Here is a 15,154-nt window from a genome sequence, read left to right as displayed (position 1 = left end):
AGCAGGGGCATTGCCATGATGGAAAAACCAGTCACCCGACCGCCACAAATCTGGCCGCTTCCACCGCACACTGTTGCCCAATCTTTTCAAAACATCCAAGTAGAAAGCCTGGCTAACTGTCTGACCCTGCGGAACAAATTCTCAATGGTCGACTCCTCTCACGTCGAAAAAACAAATCAGCATTGTTTTAAGGTTTGGTTTCACCTGACGAGCTTTCTTGAGGCGAGGTGAATTTGAAGTTTTCCATTGGCATGATTGTTGCTTTGATTCAGGATTCGATTCAGAAACACTTGAGTTGTCCCCATAGCATGGTCCTTGTACGTCTTTCTTAATATTTCAAGAGTTTCCATTCCACTTTTTCCGAGCAAAAATCTGAATTTCACCGGCGCACGCTGTTCACGAAAATCAGCCATTGCAAAAACGACGTTCACACAAAACAGTCGTCACTCTAAAACTCTGCCTAAACTAATCTGACCTCCTTCAACGACGGCACTCGGCTTAGTGACTCTGGAATGTTCGTTCTATGCGCTCCTAGTGGCAAAACGCGGTACCACAGAAGCTTTGCTGACCAAAAAATTTAGTCCCGTTTCTTTTGGGTACCCCCTCGTATTCTTCGTCCAGTCCCCGTTTGTTCGCGCTGTTTTTTTGCATTATGTATCACCAACTCGCCCGCTTATCTATCCTGTTGACCAAGGGAGCCGTTGTTTTGTATTTTTTATTCCTGGTATAAGGAAGTCCGTCCGACCCCCTCTAAACCAATTCCTGGGACCGCCACTGTTGATAGGCGATAGAAAACATTGCGCTTTGTCATGTGTGATCGTTGCTCTATCTCTGCCTAACTCCTCATGCACACAGAGCTTATTGCCATGTCACATTACACGAATAAATATTACCGCATAGCAAGAAACAACGCCAAAGGTAACTCTATTCGAGGGCTCCCGTAATATGCTTCCTTCCTGTAGTCCAAAATATGGTAACTTTATCTCTTGACCATTTCAATCCACAACAGAGAAATTTTCAGTTTCTCTAGCATCTTTAGTTAATAGAAATGCATTGGCTCGATCGTCTTTTTCATCAGTTAGAAGCTCAGAAATTCTCCTGCTTGCGTTAGACTACCGCCAACTACTGTGTTGTGTTTCTTTTATTCCATGCAAAATGTGCCGCTGTTCTACAATGTTCTATCTGTGGTAACACAAATTTCAGGGCAACGTTCATTTAAAATGGGCCTATGCTTAGTGCGAGTTGATACTGTCGCAAATAACAATGCTTTATAGTTATGCAAGTGGCCGACTTAAAACCAGTATAGTTTTGAGCCCGTAGTGCTGCAACGATGCAAACACAGCCACATCATGAGGTCCTTTACGACAATGAACTCCAACACGCTGGCATTGCAGTGGATTTTCGCCGAGCGGGCCATTCACCGCTAACGAACAGTTTGATGTTTTTAAGCGAATGGGGATCTCGGCGGCGCCTTTGGCAAATGCAGGCAGCCTTGTCTTTTACAAATGCAACAGATATTGGTTGCAATGATTAGCTCACGGGAACAGATATTCCTGTTGTACCTTTCCCGGTTGTACCTTTTACAAGTTCGCGCTACCAGACGAGCACAGTTTCTTTCCAGGGTCACATTATGAACGCCTTTGAAACAGAAATTTCAAATAAATTCAGACGTGATCAATGAAGGACTTGCAGAGCATAGAAGGTGTTTACGGTAAACTGTTGGCATTGGATCCTTATCTGTAGAACTGCATAGGCGCGCTGTGGGATGCCAGCTGCAAATGAGATTTCACTCATACGGCAGAACCGTCTTTTGCTTGGACTATTGCGAAGGTTCTGTGCGGATGACGTGATAGCGGCTCAACATGCTTATACCAACTGACCCTTTAAAACACTGAACAGAATGACGTTTGTTCACACAAATCCCTCTGCAGTCGCGAATGCCTGGACGTCGGGATAGGTTCCGCCGCACGGTAACTCCAGGTAGCTACTTATTCCTTTACACTGCCGCTCGATTACTTGGCAGAATGAGTTTACGAAACGATCACCTTGGTGATTAAATCTCATGGCATCACTTCTTTAAATATAACGCTTTAGAAGCGGTTATCCGCCGCCGCAGTGGCTCAGTCGTCATGGTGCTAGGCTGCTGACCAAAAAGGCCGCGTTGGTTCCCAGCAGGTAGGACCGCATTTAAATGGAGGCGAAATTTTAGAGACCCGTGCACTGTGCAATGTCTTTGCACGTTAAAGAACCCCAGGTGGTCGAAATTATTGCGGCGTTCCTCATAGTCCGAGTCGTTTTGGTAGGTTAATCCTCATAAAACTAAAACCAAACCAATAACCATAACCCTGGAAACAATTCCAAACGAAGAAAAAACAGCTGTAGCATTTTCATCGGTGAAGTAGCCTGCACATGGAAACTTTCTCGGGCTGCACGCTCGGCAAAGATCTATATATGAGCGTGGCGCAGGTTTCTTCCGTTCACTTAGGCTAGAGCACTCGACAATGCCAGTCTTCTCTTTTATTATGGAAACAAGGCCAATGCTTTTTCAGTTTATTTGTTCGCCATATTTTTCCCCTCAAAAAGCTAACAACCTAAAAAAGCACCTAGATAATTGAACGTAATGTTCCCCATTAATTAGCTTTGGTATGTCAGCACCACTTCTAACACTCTTCGTGCTTTCGCATAACAAGAGTGAAGCGAAAAAACGAAACATTCGCTCATGTACACTCATGAACAGAGCCCATTCGACAGCTAAAGGAGGACCAAACTGGAACAAAGCCTGACTTTATTCACCCCTCAATGTCTGCTTTTTAAGGCTAAAGCCTTTAATGGCTCATACTGTCGTCCGTTAACAAAGCGTGTCACACGCGTTTAACTCGGAAACTAAGAAAGATAAAAGAAAACCACTGGTTGCTTCTGATATAGCAGGAAAAAATTAGAATAGAGGTCATGTTTTATGACTGTATATTAATTAGTTAATTAATTATAGGCAACAATGTCGAAGTTCCGTCGAAATAGCGTGGACGTGGATATAGCCGCGGGAACGGTGTGACGACACATCCGCAGGAAGTCATGGCATAGTGAAAATTGCCACAGAATGGTCAGAAAACATCGGATTTGCGTCAAATTAGTTATAAAAATGTGTAGTTAAGCGTAATTCACACTTAGGATTTCCAAAAGATGTATAATTTGGGTATCGATATAGCCACGGGATTGGTGTGACGGCACATCCACCGGAAGTCGTCACGGCATAGTGTCCTCGGCTTTCTCCTCTCAACACTTCAGTTGCCAAGGTATCCTCGCAATTTATTTTCGTCCCCGGCCCAGAAAAGCCCAATGCACCGCAAGAAAAAAAGACCGCATGTTTAACTTGTTGCATCGTCAGGTGTGCAAAAGGTGTTTTAATCCAATCCCATGAAATATCTGTACATATTTTCTCATCTAAATCAGCTTGTTTCTCTTTCCAGACCAACTGTTTCACTCTTTTGAGTAATACTATTTCTTGGGACGAACAGGGCTTATACACAAATTAAAGTGCATAGTTTGAGCTCTCGTTTTTTGTCTCGTTCGCAGGAACTGACACCAGAGAACCGCGGTTTCTCCAAATGCCTCCGTTGTCTGAGCACGAAGACACGTGTCGCTGTCACGTGCACCTTCTCGCTCGCTCTGGCCGTATTTGCATCCGTGATTCTGCAGAGCAGCTACGGCAGAGGCGCAGGCGGATGGCTGTGCTTAACGCTGGATTGCACGGCACACAGGAACCTCCTCCTAGCCGTCCTCAACAAGAGCGTAGACCCGTGCCGCGACTTCGAAGCGTTCGTCTGCTCTCAACGCAAGACACAATCAACTGACGCATATGTCGCTGATGTTTCGACGTCCACCCATTCATCCATGCGCCAGCACTGGCTCGACAGCCTTCAGGAATTAGTTGAAAACGGAAAATTGTACTTCGCAGTCGCTAACAAGGCGGCTGCCATGTACACTAGCTGCCTGGCTCGCAAGTCATCAACCAAAGACGCCGTCAAGCAGTTCATGGACGCGCTAAAGATACGAGGGCTCGAACGGGACGAGCCGGGAGCGAATGCGTTCGGTGTCCTTGTGGATATTGCATACAACTGGCAAGCGCCGCTGTGGTTACGGGTTGCTGTCTTGCCCAAGAGTGCTTTCCAACCCCATCGGCGAGTCCTTATCAGCCATAACCAGAAGTGGCAGAAGATGGAGTGGCAAGCCGCTCTGGAAGGAATGAATGGCATCGATGAATACCACAGGCGGTGGAAAAAAATGGAGGGTGTGCATGCCAGCGACAACGCCATCTATCGCAGCTACGATATAAGGATGACCATTTTTCGCATGTTCTCGACTAAGCCCGCGTCCAACCGAGTAGCGTTGCCTCAGTTCTCTTTAGGAGCTGCATCCACTTATGCCAGTTTCGCCAGTGACTTGACGCAGTTGCTCAATGAGCACATTAAACCGAGTGCGAATTTTACTAAGGGCGATCTAATGACCTTTGAAGACGCTCATCTCCTTGAAGTGCTCAACGCAGCGTACGCCAGGTTTGATAACGCAGAACTGCTGCAACACGTCTCCTGGTTGTTCGTAGATGTGTACGGCCCAATTGCCGACCCTACTCTGTTAATGTCACCTGGAAATGGCCAAGACTCGAACAAGACTTGGCTCCGCTACTGCTCGTCTCAGGTGGAAGCCAGCTACCACCTACTGGTCAACGCGCTCTTTGTCATCTCGCACTTGACTCCTGTTGAACGCCAGTTCATCGGCGAGTTGACAACGACACTCCATAGAAAAGCAGTGCAGTTGATAAGAGATGCGAACTGGCTCGAGTGGCGAAGCAAGAGCATGGCCATTGCAAAACTTGAGGGCCTGCAGACTGTGCTTTGGCCTCGTGAGGAGTTTCTGACGGAAGATAGTCTCAGCGATTTTTACCGCTCTTTCCCCGACAACGCGTCCTCTTTCAGCGACTACTGGCTGAAGACTAGGCAGGCCCTGAGAAATTACACCGCGCAGAACCCTCAAATAACCCCAGAGCTTGTGGGCGCTCCAGGCGGCTACGATGCGGAAATAATTACCCACGTGCACGTCCTAAACACCGTGTTTTTTTCCATGGCAGCCTTAGCGAGCCCTCTGTTCTATGAATTCGGAACCAAGGCGATGCTCTACGGAGGCCTTGGTTACCAGTATGCCAGACAACTGGTGCGGGCGCTTGATAGTACAGGGATTACCGTTGATGCGTACGGAAGCATTGTGCCCCAATGGCTTTCTGGGTCATCTGCTGCCGACTATTGGAAGCGTGTGAAGTGTCTTGGGGCGGTGGACGAGGATATCTTCCCGGACTTGCCGGCACTTGAACTCTCCTACCTGGCGTATATTTCGGCTACGCAGATGCAAGGACCTAAGTTGTTCCCTTCGAAGACCGAGGAGCAGGTTTTCTTCATGACCGCGTGTCTCGGGATGTGCAAAAACCAGAGAGGACATTCCGACAAAGGCTGCAATAAGGCAGTCATGGCATTCCATCCTTTTGCTGTGGCTTTTCAATGCGACTCGTCCTCAGAGTTGACCTTCACAGAAAATTGTCCATTTTTTCGGTGAGACGCATCGAATGATCAACTACATCAGTGTGTCGCGGCATCGAAGGCAAAAAGAAAGCTTACGCGAACATTTATTTTAAGCGCCGAGCTTCGCCTCTTTGCGTGTGGCTTGAAATTGTACTGAAAGGTTAGAGTTTTTATTGGTTTCATTTATTGTATACGACTGTTTCCTCTACGCGCTGAAACCGAAAACTGCCGCGGTGCAGATCACTTTTTTTTCGATTATGTGATGTGTTCTTTTGTTTGCTGTAGTTGTGAGGTGTTTTTTCATGCGAACTAATTTTTTTCTGTTACCTGAGCAGAGGCGGTTAGACCGAATTATGCTCCACTGCAGGTATTTGGGACTTGACGTTATTGACTGAATCGAATTGTTTGTTGTATCGCTCTTCCCAAGAAAAGTAGACCGCTTTTCTTTTCCTATGCAGTAATTAGAACATTTTAGATGTGTTTTGTTTCGAAATTCAGCAGCGGCGAAGTTGAATTTTTGAGCTTGAACTGAGAGCCTCTTAATGAATTGACGTGATTGTAATGTGTGAAACAATAGCCGTCATGTTTTGGCGTGCCTCCTATATGGGCGTTGTAGCGCGTAAAGTCCTTCAAATATATTAGCAAAATGGAACGAATTTTTAATGAACCCTCTATATATTCGACATCTTCAACCCTGAAGCATGACCACCGTGAAAGGTATTGCCTCAACAGATAAGTACCGAATGCCGTACGGATCTAGCGGAAATTCTTTAAGGTTCGCTGCAACACATCCGAAAAATAAACCCCTTCCCAACAGTGTAAAAAAACATGGTCTATTGTTTCCGGCTTCCTGCAAATCACAGTGAGATCCCTAGGGTAAAAAGAATTCCTTTCCCTCTAAAAATTTTGAGGATGGGGTGCCTTTCGACTTAATAATGCTTACAGGCCTCCACTGTATATGGCGCTCCAGAATGGCAGGCTACCATTGTGACCGAGACGCAAGACCTGCCAGGATTTACTTTCGCGAAAATATGGACATGTTTCTGGCCATTCAGAAGGCCGCTGCGGACCCTCCGGAGTGGCTCTCAAAACTAGAGCCGCTCTGTACATTGCCTGAATTTTAATTAAACGAAGCCAGATTCATGCTGGCTGACCACGAGTCGTATGTACATAGCGTTTATTGTGTTTTGTTGATTGTTTTGTCCAATTTTCTTTGCAAAATCCAGGCAATAAAGAAAAAAAGTGAAAGGTATTGTCTATTAGTGCATTTTGCAAATACATTATTATGCGTTTGTCTTTTATAAACTTTATTATGATGCATGGTTTTGTGTGTACTGGTGTCACCTTCGAGCACTTCGCGCACAGATTATAGACGGGAATACAACCCGGAGTCGCTTAAGAATCTCAGGAGCGCTTTCACCGCTTTCCTTTGTGAGGAAGGTTGCGTCCAAGTCCCCAGAACGTTGGACTCTGTTAGAGGACGCCAGTCGAAGCGGTACAGAGTAGCTATCAAGAAACCACGCTCTCGCTCAAAACGAGGGCAGTTGCAGAGGAGGTGTCCGATTGTTTCATCACAACCGCACTGGTCACGCGCTGGTCACCGCGCCGTAAGGGAAGGAAAATGAAACGAAAAATGGTTTTAAGGAAAGGAAACGACGCCTGTCTCTCTCATATCTCGGTATATACCCGAACCGCACCGTAAGGGCCTTAAGGAAAATGAAATGAAATGAAAATTGGTTTTAAGGAAATGAAATGCCTGCCTCTCATATCTTGGTGTACACCCGAAAGGAATGGACACCCCGGTACATGTCTGTAAAACAACCTTCTAAGACTGCACCGTATTCACTACACGCGCGTCTCCTCCTCCGCCTCCGTACAGGCAGTGTGTGAACGGCCGAACGCCTCCACCGTTATCGTAGTGCTCCCAGTGCATTGTGCGCGAACTGCGACAGCCATGATGTCAGACCAAGCGTAACTGAACCTTTTTGCTTCACAGCTAAGCCACTGCCAATTTTTTTGTTTCTTCGAGCCAAGGCTGGTACGCACATACACACAGTATTAACTGTAAATTTTCACTCTCATTCTCGTTCCGGGCACGCGAACCCATTGGTCAGGGGCGGAGACAAGTTTTCAGATAATTCTAGTGTCTTCTTCCGACCCTCCGCCGCTGGCGCGCGAGCGAAGTGCAGAGGGCATCACTTAGCACGCTCAGGGCCAAGCACTCTCCGTCGGCAATAAGTAATAGTTTCTCCGAACTTCTGGAATAATCGATGGAGCGCGTGGACGTAATCCTTTCCCGCCACGCAGGGGAGCGAAATTGACACGGCAGCAACACACAAAAGGTTGTGCGTTCTGCGGGGTTCGTTGCTCAAATGTTCCAGAACGGTCTAAGGCGCTCGCTGGCGAGATAGCTTCCGCGCCTTGCCGGCTTTCCGAACCTGCGCCGAATTTTGTGACAACCGGGCACTCGCTCTTTTTCTCATGTCGAAGACACCGGACGTCTCCGGACATAAAATGGGCTTGCGAGGTGCAGTGGCTGCCTCTTATTGAAAACGCTGTCTGAAGATGCTACACGTTTTGAAATAGGAATCATCCGGCTGACCTTGTACCCATTGTGTTTGTGCCATGTTACAGGAGCAGGCATGCCGAACAATTCTGGACGAAGGCATTTTTGAGCGAGAAACCATTGATGAACGAATTTTTTTTTTATAATGTAAGATTGCACTATAGCAATCATGCACTATAGCATGATCTAATCAAGATTAGATCATGCCTACAAAGTCGGTGTCCCATTTTGCAGAACTAACGCTTTATTTCAGTCATTTTTACCTCGAACACCAGCAGAGTGGAATCACCTTCCCGCACCAATAGCAACCATCAAAGATTACCAGCTTTTCAAGAACGCCTTAGCTAACACTGTATGATTAGACACATCTGTAACTTTTTTTATTATAGCCCCATTTCGTTTATTGTATTGCCATGTTTTTTTTTCACCTGTAACCACTCCCCTCTCTAATGCCAATGGCCCTGAGGGTACATGAAATAAATAAATACATAAATAAATAAATCACTATATCCGCAGATTACTGAACGGCAGTCTTGGTTTTTTTCTATTAAAGTTATTGCTATCGCCAAAAGCGTTCCCCATTGCTTTTCTATGGTAGTCTTAACTGTTCGATGCGATCGATGGAAACACTTTGAAAGAATGATTTTGCTACATATCAGAAGAATGAACCATTACCTTAAATATTTCTATAACAGTATCTTACAATTTTTAATTTTCAGCATGTCTAAGAATGTCGGACATGTATTCTCATCCTCTCGCTATGCCCGGTATTTAAACCAACCAACATCCGGCTCTTAGGAGCATGCTCATCTGAGTGAACGAGACACGACATCCCTCCTTTTAGATCTTCATTAATTGCGCAAACTTTTCTTCATATGTGCATTTTATTACCTTCGTGCATGGAAGCAACGAGCTCTTTTTTGCGTGGAAGCAATCAGCACTTTTTCATGTTTCAGAGCTTAATGTGGCACTGACACTAAGTTTTGGTGCTTTGCCTTTTCTACTGGTGCGCGAGACTCTTGTAAACAAATCGCCGCTTTAATTTCTGAGGTGCCTGGAAGATAACAGTGACTTCAATTTCTTCTCTTATGTTGTCCGCTTTCGTTTGCAACAGGCTTCATAAACTCATCGCTGGCATCAAGACACGCAATGTCTGAAAAACGCTGGCGTTACAACTGCCTGTTTACCCGCTGAAAAGCCGCCGCGATTGCTGAGTGGTTATCGCGCTCGGCTGTTGACCCGAAGTACGTGGCTTCGATCGCTGCCGCGGCAGTCGCATTTCGATGAGGCGAAATCTTAGAGGCGTGTGGGCTGTGCGATGTCAGTGCACGTTAAAGAACCTCAGGTTGTCGAAGTTTCCGAAGCCATTCAGTATGGCGTCCCTGATAGCCTGAGTCGCTCTGGGACGTTAAACCTGATAAACCAAACTTATCCGTTGAAATTGTTTTTCTTGGGTATTAATTTTGACGCAACATTTCAAATGAATTAACACAGAGATAAACTACACTGTACTTTTTGCGCGTCGTATGACGTGAAGCCAACTTTTACGACATCGCCACCATTCAGCTGTTGAAATCTAGTGAGTATAAAATAATAAAAAAAATTATAAATTATTTAGATGAGATAGGGTGATTCGACGCGGAGATGTATGTATACTTACGCCTTACGCACTTCTCCCTACGAAACGTGCGACCAAAAACTTCGCACCTGGACGTCTTTAATTTCATGAACACCTTTCGCCAGGACATCACCCAAGTTCGGGGTTTTGGTACTGAGTGAAATCTAGCGAACATTAAAACAAATAAAAAAGACTTAATAGGTCGTTCAGGGGAACGACGCACTTTTACAAGAAGCAGCAATGTATACTGATGTCGTTTTCCGTAGATCCAAAAATTTCCCTAAAGTTGTCTGAGGAACTTGGTCCGCTTTAAAGCTTCGTCAGCGGTGAATCATCGCGCCAAGAGTTGCACCTCCTTTGTTGCACGTCTCTTCAGCAGCCGAGATGGCGCTTCTCTAATCTCTTAAGCCCGGGAGACCGCATGCAGCGCCCGCCACTGCTTACGGTCGAAGGCTCCACCGCCTAAAATCACGTCTCTCATCGATGAGTCATCATGGCAAAAGCATGGTAATACAGGCACATTCTGGAATTGTTTCTTGCAGCCAGCTTTGTCCTTACAGTGACAGCTAAGGAAATTCACAGCGGCCTCCGACCATACTGCCATGCAGCTGATCTTGGTTCTTGCCCAAATATGTGTTTACACCACCCCAATTCGCATAAAATATTTTCCGAGCATTTCATTTCTCACTGCAGCGCTTTCTTATGTAAGCCAGTATTTCACCACCTGTGAAGAAATGGCAGATGTTTCGCAATTTATAAGGGAAATTATATAGAATCAAGCATTGTTAATTCAATGGCGTCACTTCTCCAGAAACCTTTTACTGAAGTACACAGCTGGCACACTCTGTACAGAATGAAATGGTGGGCTTATTGGTCAGACATATTTGTTAGCACTATGGCAAATCTGCCACACTTGCCCTTATTGTGTTTTCTTAGATTTCTTACAAAAGCACATGCTCTATTGGTGCGAAATCCTTCCTCGTAGAGTATACAAGTATCAAAAAACATGAAACGCTTAGGTGAGCTAAACTGGACCTTTTCCGGCGCCATCAATTTCATTAACTCCCACAATTATTTACCAGCAGCATTCATTTTTCTTTCATTTCCAGTGACACCAGATGATGATGATGAAAACTTTATTTATAACAACCAATTTAACTGACACAGGAAGGCCACAGTGAGAAAAATGTGGTCCGCGGAAAATGTCTGTTCTATGCCTCAAGGAGTGATACCGAGAAGGCAGAGACAACACAGAGCTTTCGTTCTCATAAAGTGCTCATGAGGACTCACTGAGAACAAAATCTCCATCTGTCATTCTTTCTGTCTTTACGTAAAATCTGTCTTTACATTCTCGATATCTCTCCATAAGGCTGCTTTCATCTGAATCGGGTCAAAAACTGGACGGCAGTCCCTTGTCAATATGGCCAACGAACTGATATGCCATTTTTATTCCCTCCTTTCACTTGTGGTCATGAGTCAAGGTTCACCTGAACGAGCATTCACTGGAGTGTTTGGTGTGGTGGATGAGGTGTATCGTTTTCATGCCGCATTCGAGCAAGGTCAGGAGGGACACCCATTGCAGAGAATCGATGCCCATTATAGCCACATCGGCTGGCCTGTAAAAACCCTTGTCACTCAACTGGAGCTGCAAGGCGAGTTGTAACATCCCCTTCTGCAAACAAATAAGCTTTTATCTGATGAAAATAATAAATCCGGATGTCTTCGGTTCCTAGCATGCGATCGCAGCACAAAACGGAAGGTTTAATCAGTCGGTCGGTCGGTCGGTCCGTCCGTTTGTTCCTTCGTTTATTCGTTCGTTCTTTCGTTCGTTCGTTCGTTCGTTCGTTCGTTCGTTCGTTCGTTCGTTCGTTCGTCCGTCCGTCCGTCCGTCCGTGTCTGTTATTTCGTTAGTTGAGAAGTGTCTGCAGAATAGCCCCTCTCCTAGATACCGCCATTATGCTTTAAACAGTAGTAAAATATACTGGGCTTTTATTTGCAGCTAGTGGCTGCACTTGGCTCATAGCACACTACCTGTCGGGAGAGCTCTGACACATGCAGGCGGTTATACATGGCGTTTCACCTAAAACTTTACACAATTTTTAAAAATCGGCTTTTTGAGTTAGAAGAACACTTTTTTGGCATAGCATTGTCAGTGGTGTGCTAATTGTCACCCCACTGACAAGATGTGCCGACTAGCAGGCTGGTTAACTCATACTGAGCAGTTACCTTCTTAACTATTACTTTTAGGTTCCTGAATTTTTAAGAGGCGTGTAGGCCCCCGTAAGTAATATCCATATCAATTTTTTTACAATTTCTACATCATGGGTACCTTCGGCGCAGTGTCCCGGCAAAGTTTGGCTACATCGCGTCAAAATACATGCGCTTTCGAGAAGCTTGCAGCCAAAGTAACATCTCCACAGCATGTAACTCGCTGAAATGGCAAACATTTGTTGGTCCACAGCGAAGAGGGTTGCCTCGTTTCCGAAATTCTAAACACTGATATGGATATTACTAGCGGTGTACTACATGCTTCTCAATAACTAAGGAGCCTAACAGTAATAGTTAAAAAGTTAACTATTTATTATTAGTTAGCCAGCCTGCTAATTGGTACGTCTCAGCTGTATTCCGATGTATTCCGCCGACAATGGTAAGACGAAAAAAGTGTTCTTTTAACTCGAAACGCCTATTTTTTTTAAATTGTGTAAAGTCTTAGGTGAAACATCCTCCATGTAGTGCGATGTCTTAACGGCTAAGATGTGCGTGATCGTTGTACAGTGTTTGAGAGGTTCCTTAACACTCATTTCTCGCAAACAGCCCCACCACAAAAAGAATCTTGATTCTGGAATCCGTACCCCTGCAATTTTTTCAGCCATTTAACACTGTCGACGTCCTCTCGCCTTTGTACCCCTGCAACGAGAGCGGCGTTCACTGAGGGCAGCGCAGCGCTGGAAGGCCCTAGTCTAGGGTTGGAATAAAAGAAATATTACGAGCACGTCAGGGTATGAAATTTGTACTAGCTGGAGATAGTCATGGCGCAATGCTTGGCCTGCTAAAACTGCACGCAGTTTTCCGGAGTGAAGAATATATTTAGTCATCGTGCAGCTCGTAAAACTATTAGAAAGGGGAAGTGGTTCCACCGTGTGTGCAGGTGGGGCCTTTTAAACATTTGGTTTACGAAGTTGGGAGTGACCTTCACTGGTGGCTGTTCAGGAGTTAAACACTCATTTGCGATTTTGCTCTACGAGCCCATAACTGCAAGCTACTCAAGATCAGTAGCTTAGGCATGTTTGCATGGCTCGGTAGAAAATATATATTTTAAGCTGCAGCATTCTGCCTGCGTTGCTACTAGGAACCAAAATAAAATAAACCTTTGCATTATGGACTGCATTAAAGATTAAGTTTGTGTTGCAGTTTTAACACCTTGGTAGCACACAGAAGCCAGTCATTACAGGCCAATCCTTTAGCCAGTCATCCTGTTGTCAGTGGTGTTATCGTATAGATCTTCGGGTTGAATTCCGTAAAACATTCTTCGCGTTGGTTGGTAGAGCACTATCAATTTTCTTTTTTCAGCTTGCAGTAGCGTTATCCCGTCGAGTCGACATGAAGACGTAACGACCGGTCTTAACAAAGGTTAAGCTCAATCTGTCTTAGCGGTCACGCACAACTTTTGTCTCAGAGTCCAAGTCCGCTCCTTTAGCTTCGTGCTGGTCCCTCATCTTTGCTCTTCCCGGCACGTCGGTCGCTCCGCGAGTTTCCTTCGAAGCCCACGGGGTGGTCGGTTGCAAAGCGAACATTCTTGCTTCACTGCCTGTTGGATCACTGTTTAGAGAAGGTCCACCTTTGGTGAGAGGTACAACGACGTTTCGCGCCCTGATCAGGAGTCTGAGGTCGAGATGGACGTCTCCACTGTCGCCGCGAGATACATGTCTTGTCCTCCCAGACCGTAGGAAGCACCTCCGGTCAGGGCCGTTGTCAAGGCGTAAGACGGGCTCAGTCGTGCTTAAAATGGTCGTCTCGCCGTCGTCTACCTCCCGCGTCCTGGACAACCGCATGGTCGTCACTAAAAAGGACACGAGAACTCCCAGCATCGCGAAGGTGGCGACCAGTGCCAGGATGAAGGGTAGGGTGTTTCTTACCTCGCTGCTTTCCCTGTACTTGAAATCGGATGGACCCGATGGATTGAAGTCGAGCATGCGGCGAGGATGCAGCAGAAGCGGCGGCAATGGACGGCCGGTAGGTGCTTCAACTGCAGGGTCCTGATGCAGCGCGATCCCCGAGATGAACAGTGTTTCACGGGGTGAAGGCAGGGGAGAACGGGGCTCGCGGCTCCGCGTGGTCCAGCCCGCGGGGCTGGTCGGGATCATGACGGCTCTTGTCGTGGGTCTTTTTTCTAGTGATGCGTACCGGCGAGGTGGGTTTCGCCAGGATTTTAGACTGTGGCTGTTCTGTGGCCACCCTCCTTCTTCCTCGGTTCTCTTTATCGGCTACCGCTTAGTCACGGGAAGTGATGACTACAGCACAACAAATTTTGGCGGCTAATCCTGAAAGTGGGCTGGTCAAGAAAAGGACGATTGCTATAAGAGCTCATGTTGAAATAAGAGACTGTTCAGCCGCAACGCTTTCATCACAGAAAAAGTATTAGAGGTTTTAGGCTGTGAACTGACGTCGTCGTCGGGGTATGATTGGACGCAAATTTACTCGATGTCACAGACCCCCATCACACTTCCGTCATTGTGAGGCTAATCGAAGTGTAGTCACACTCAGATGTTGTTGTTGTTGGCCTTACAAATGACGGCACATAACCACACTGTGGGATCCGCGAATAATCGGAAGGCGTATATTGCTTTACAACTGTATAAACTAAAGGAAAAAAGCGCACGCGGCAGTGGAACACTAGTTGGTTCTATTTCAAGTAGGGCGTAGACTGAAAAAGAAAATAAATATTGCCGGGGCTGGGACATATTTCTGTGGCAGTAGGTAGGCTACGGCTCTTTCTGCACAATTTCGAAGTCAAAAGCTGTTCAGAAGATGTGGTCGTATTCCTGAACAAAGATTTAGCTTTTACCAAAACTACGAGCCGTCAACATAAACCAGCCAAGGGGTATGTGCCTGTCTTTTTGTAAATGATTAATTTAAAGTATTTGTCCTGACCTTCTGTACGAAACAGTTACTATTGATAATTTGCTTTTCTAGAGCACTCTTGCGCTACCAAGCTCATGAATGTGCTAATTATTTGTCTCATTTTCTGTGAATTTCTGCTAGATAATTAAAACGGCGTGCTGCAACGTATATCCAGCTAGATTGCTTTGAAAATTTAAGACGCCAAATGACCCTGTGTATTGTTGAAACAGAGATACACTCAGTCCCTGCTCTTGTACATCTGTCTTTATTCTTCGTGTG

Source organism: Amblyomma mixtum, chromosome 8 (genome assembly GCF_055824585.1).
Source record: "Amblyomma mixtum isolate Tamu chromosome 8, ASM5582458v1, whole genome shotgun sequence".
Taxonomy (NCBI): domain Eukaryota; kingdom Metazoa; phylum Arthropoda; class Arachnida; order Ixodida; family Ixodidae; genus Amblyomma; species Amblyomma mixtum.
Note: the sequence above shows the minus strand (reverse complement) of the source record.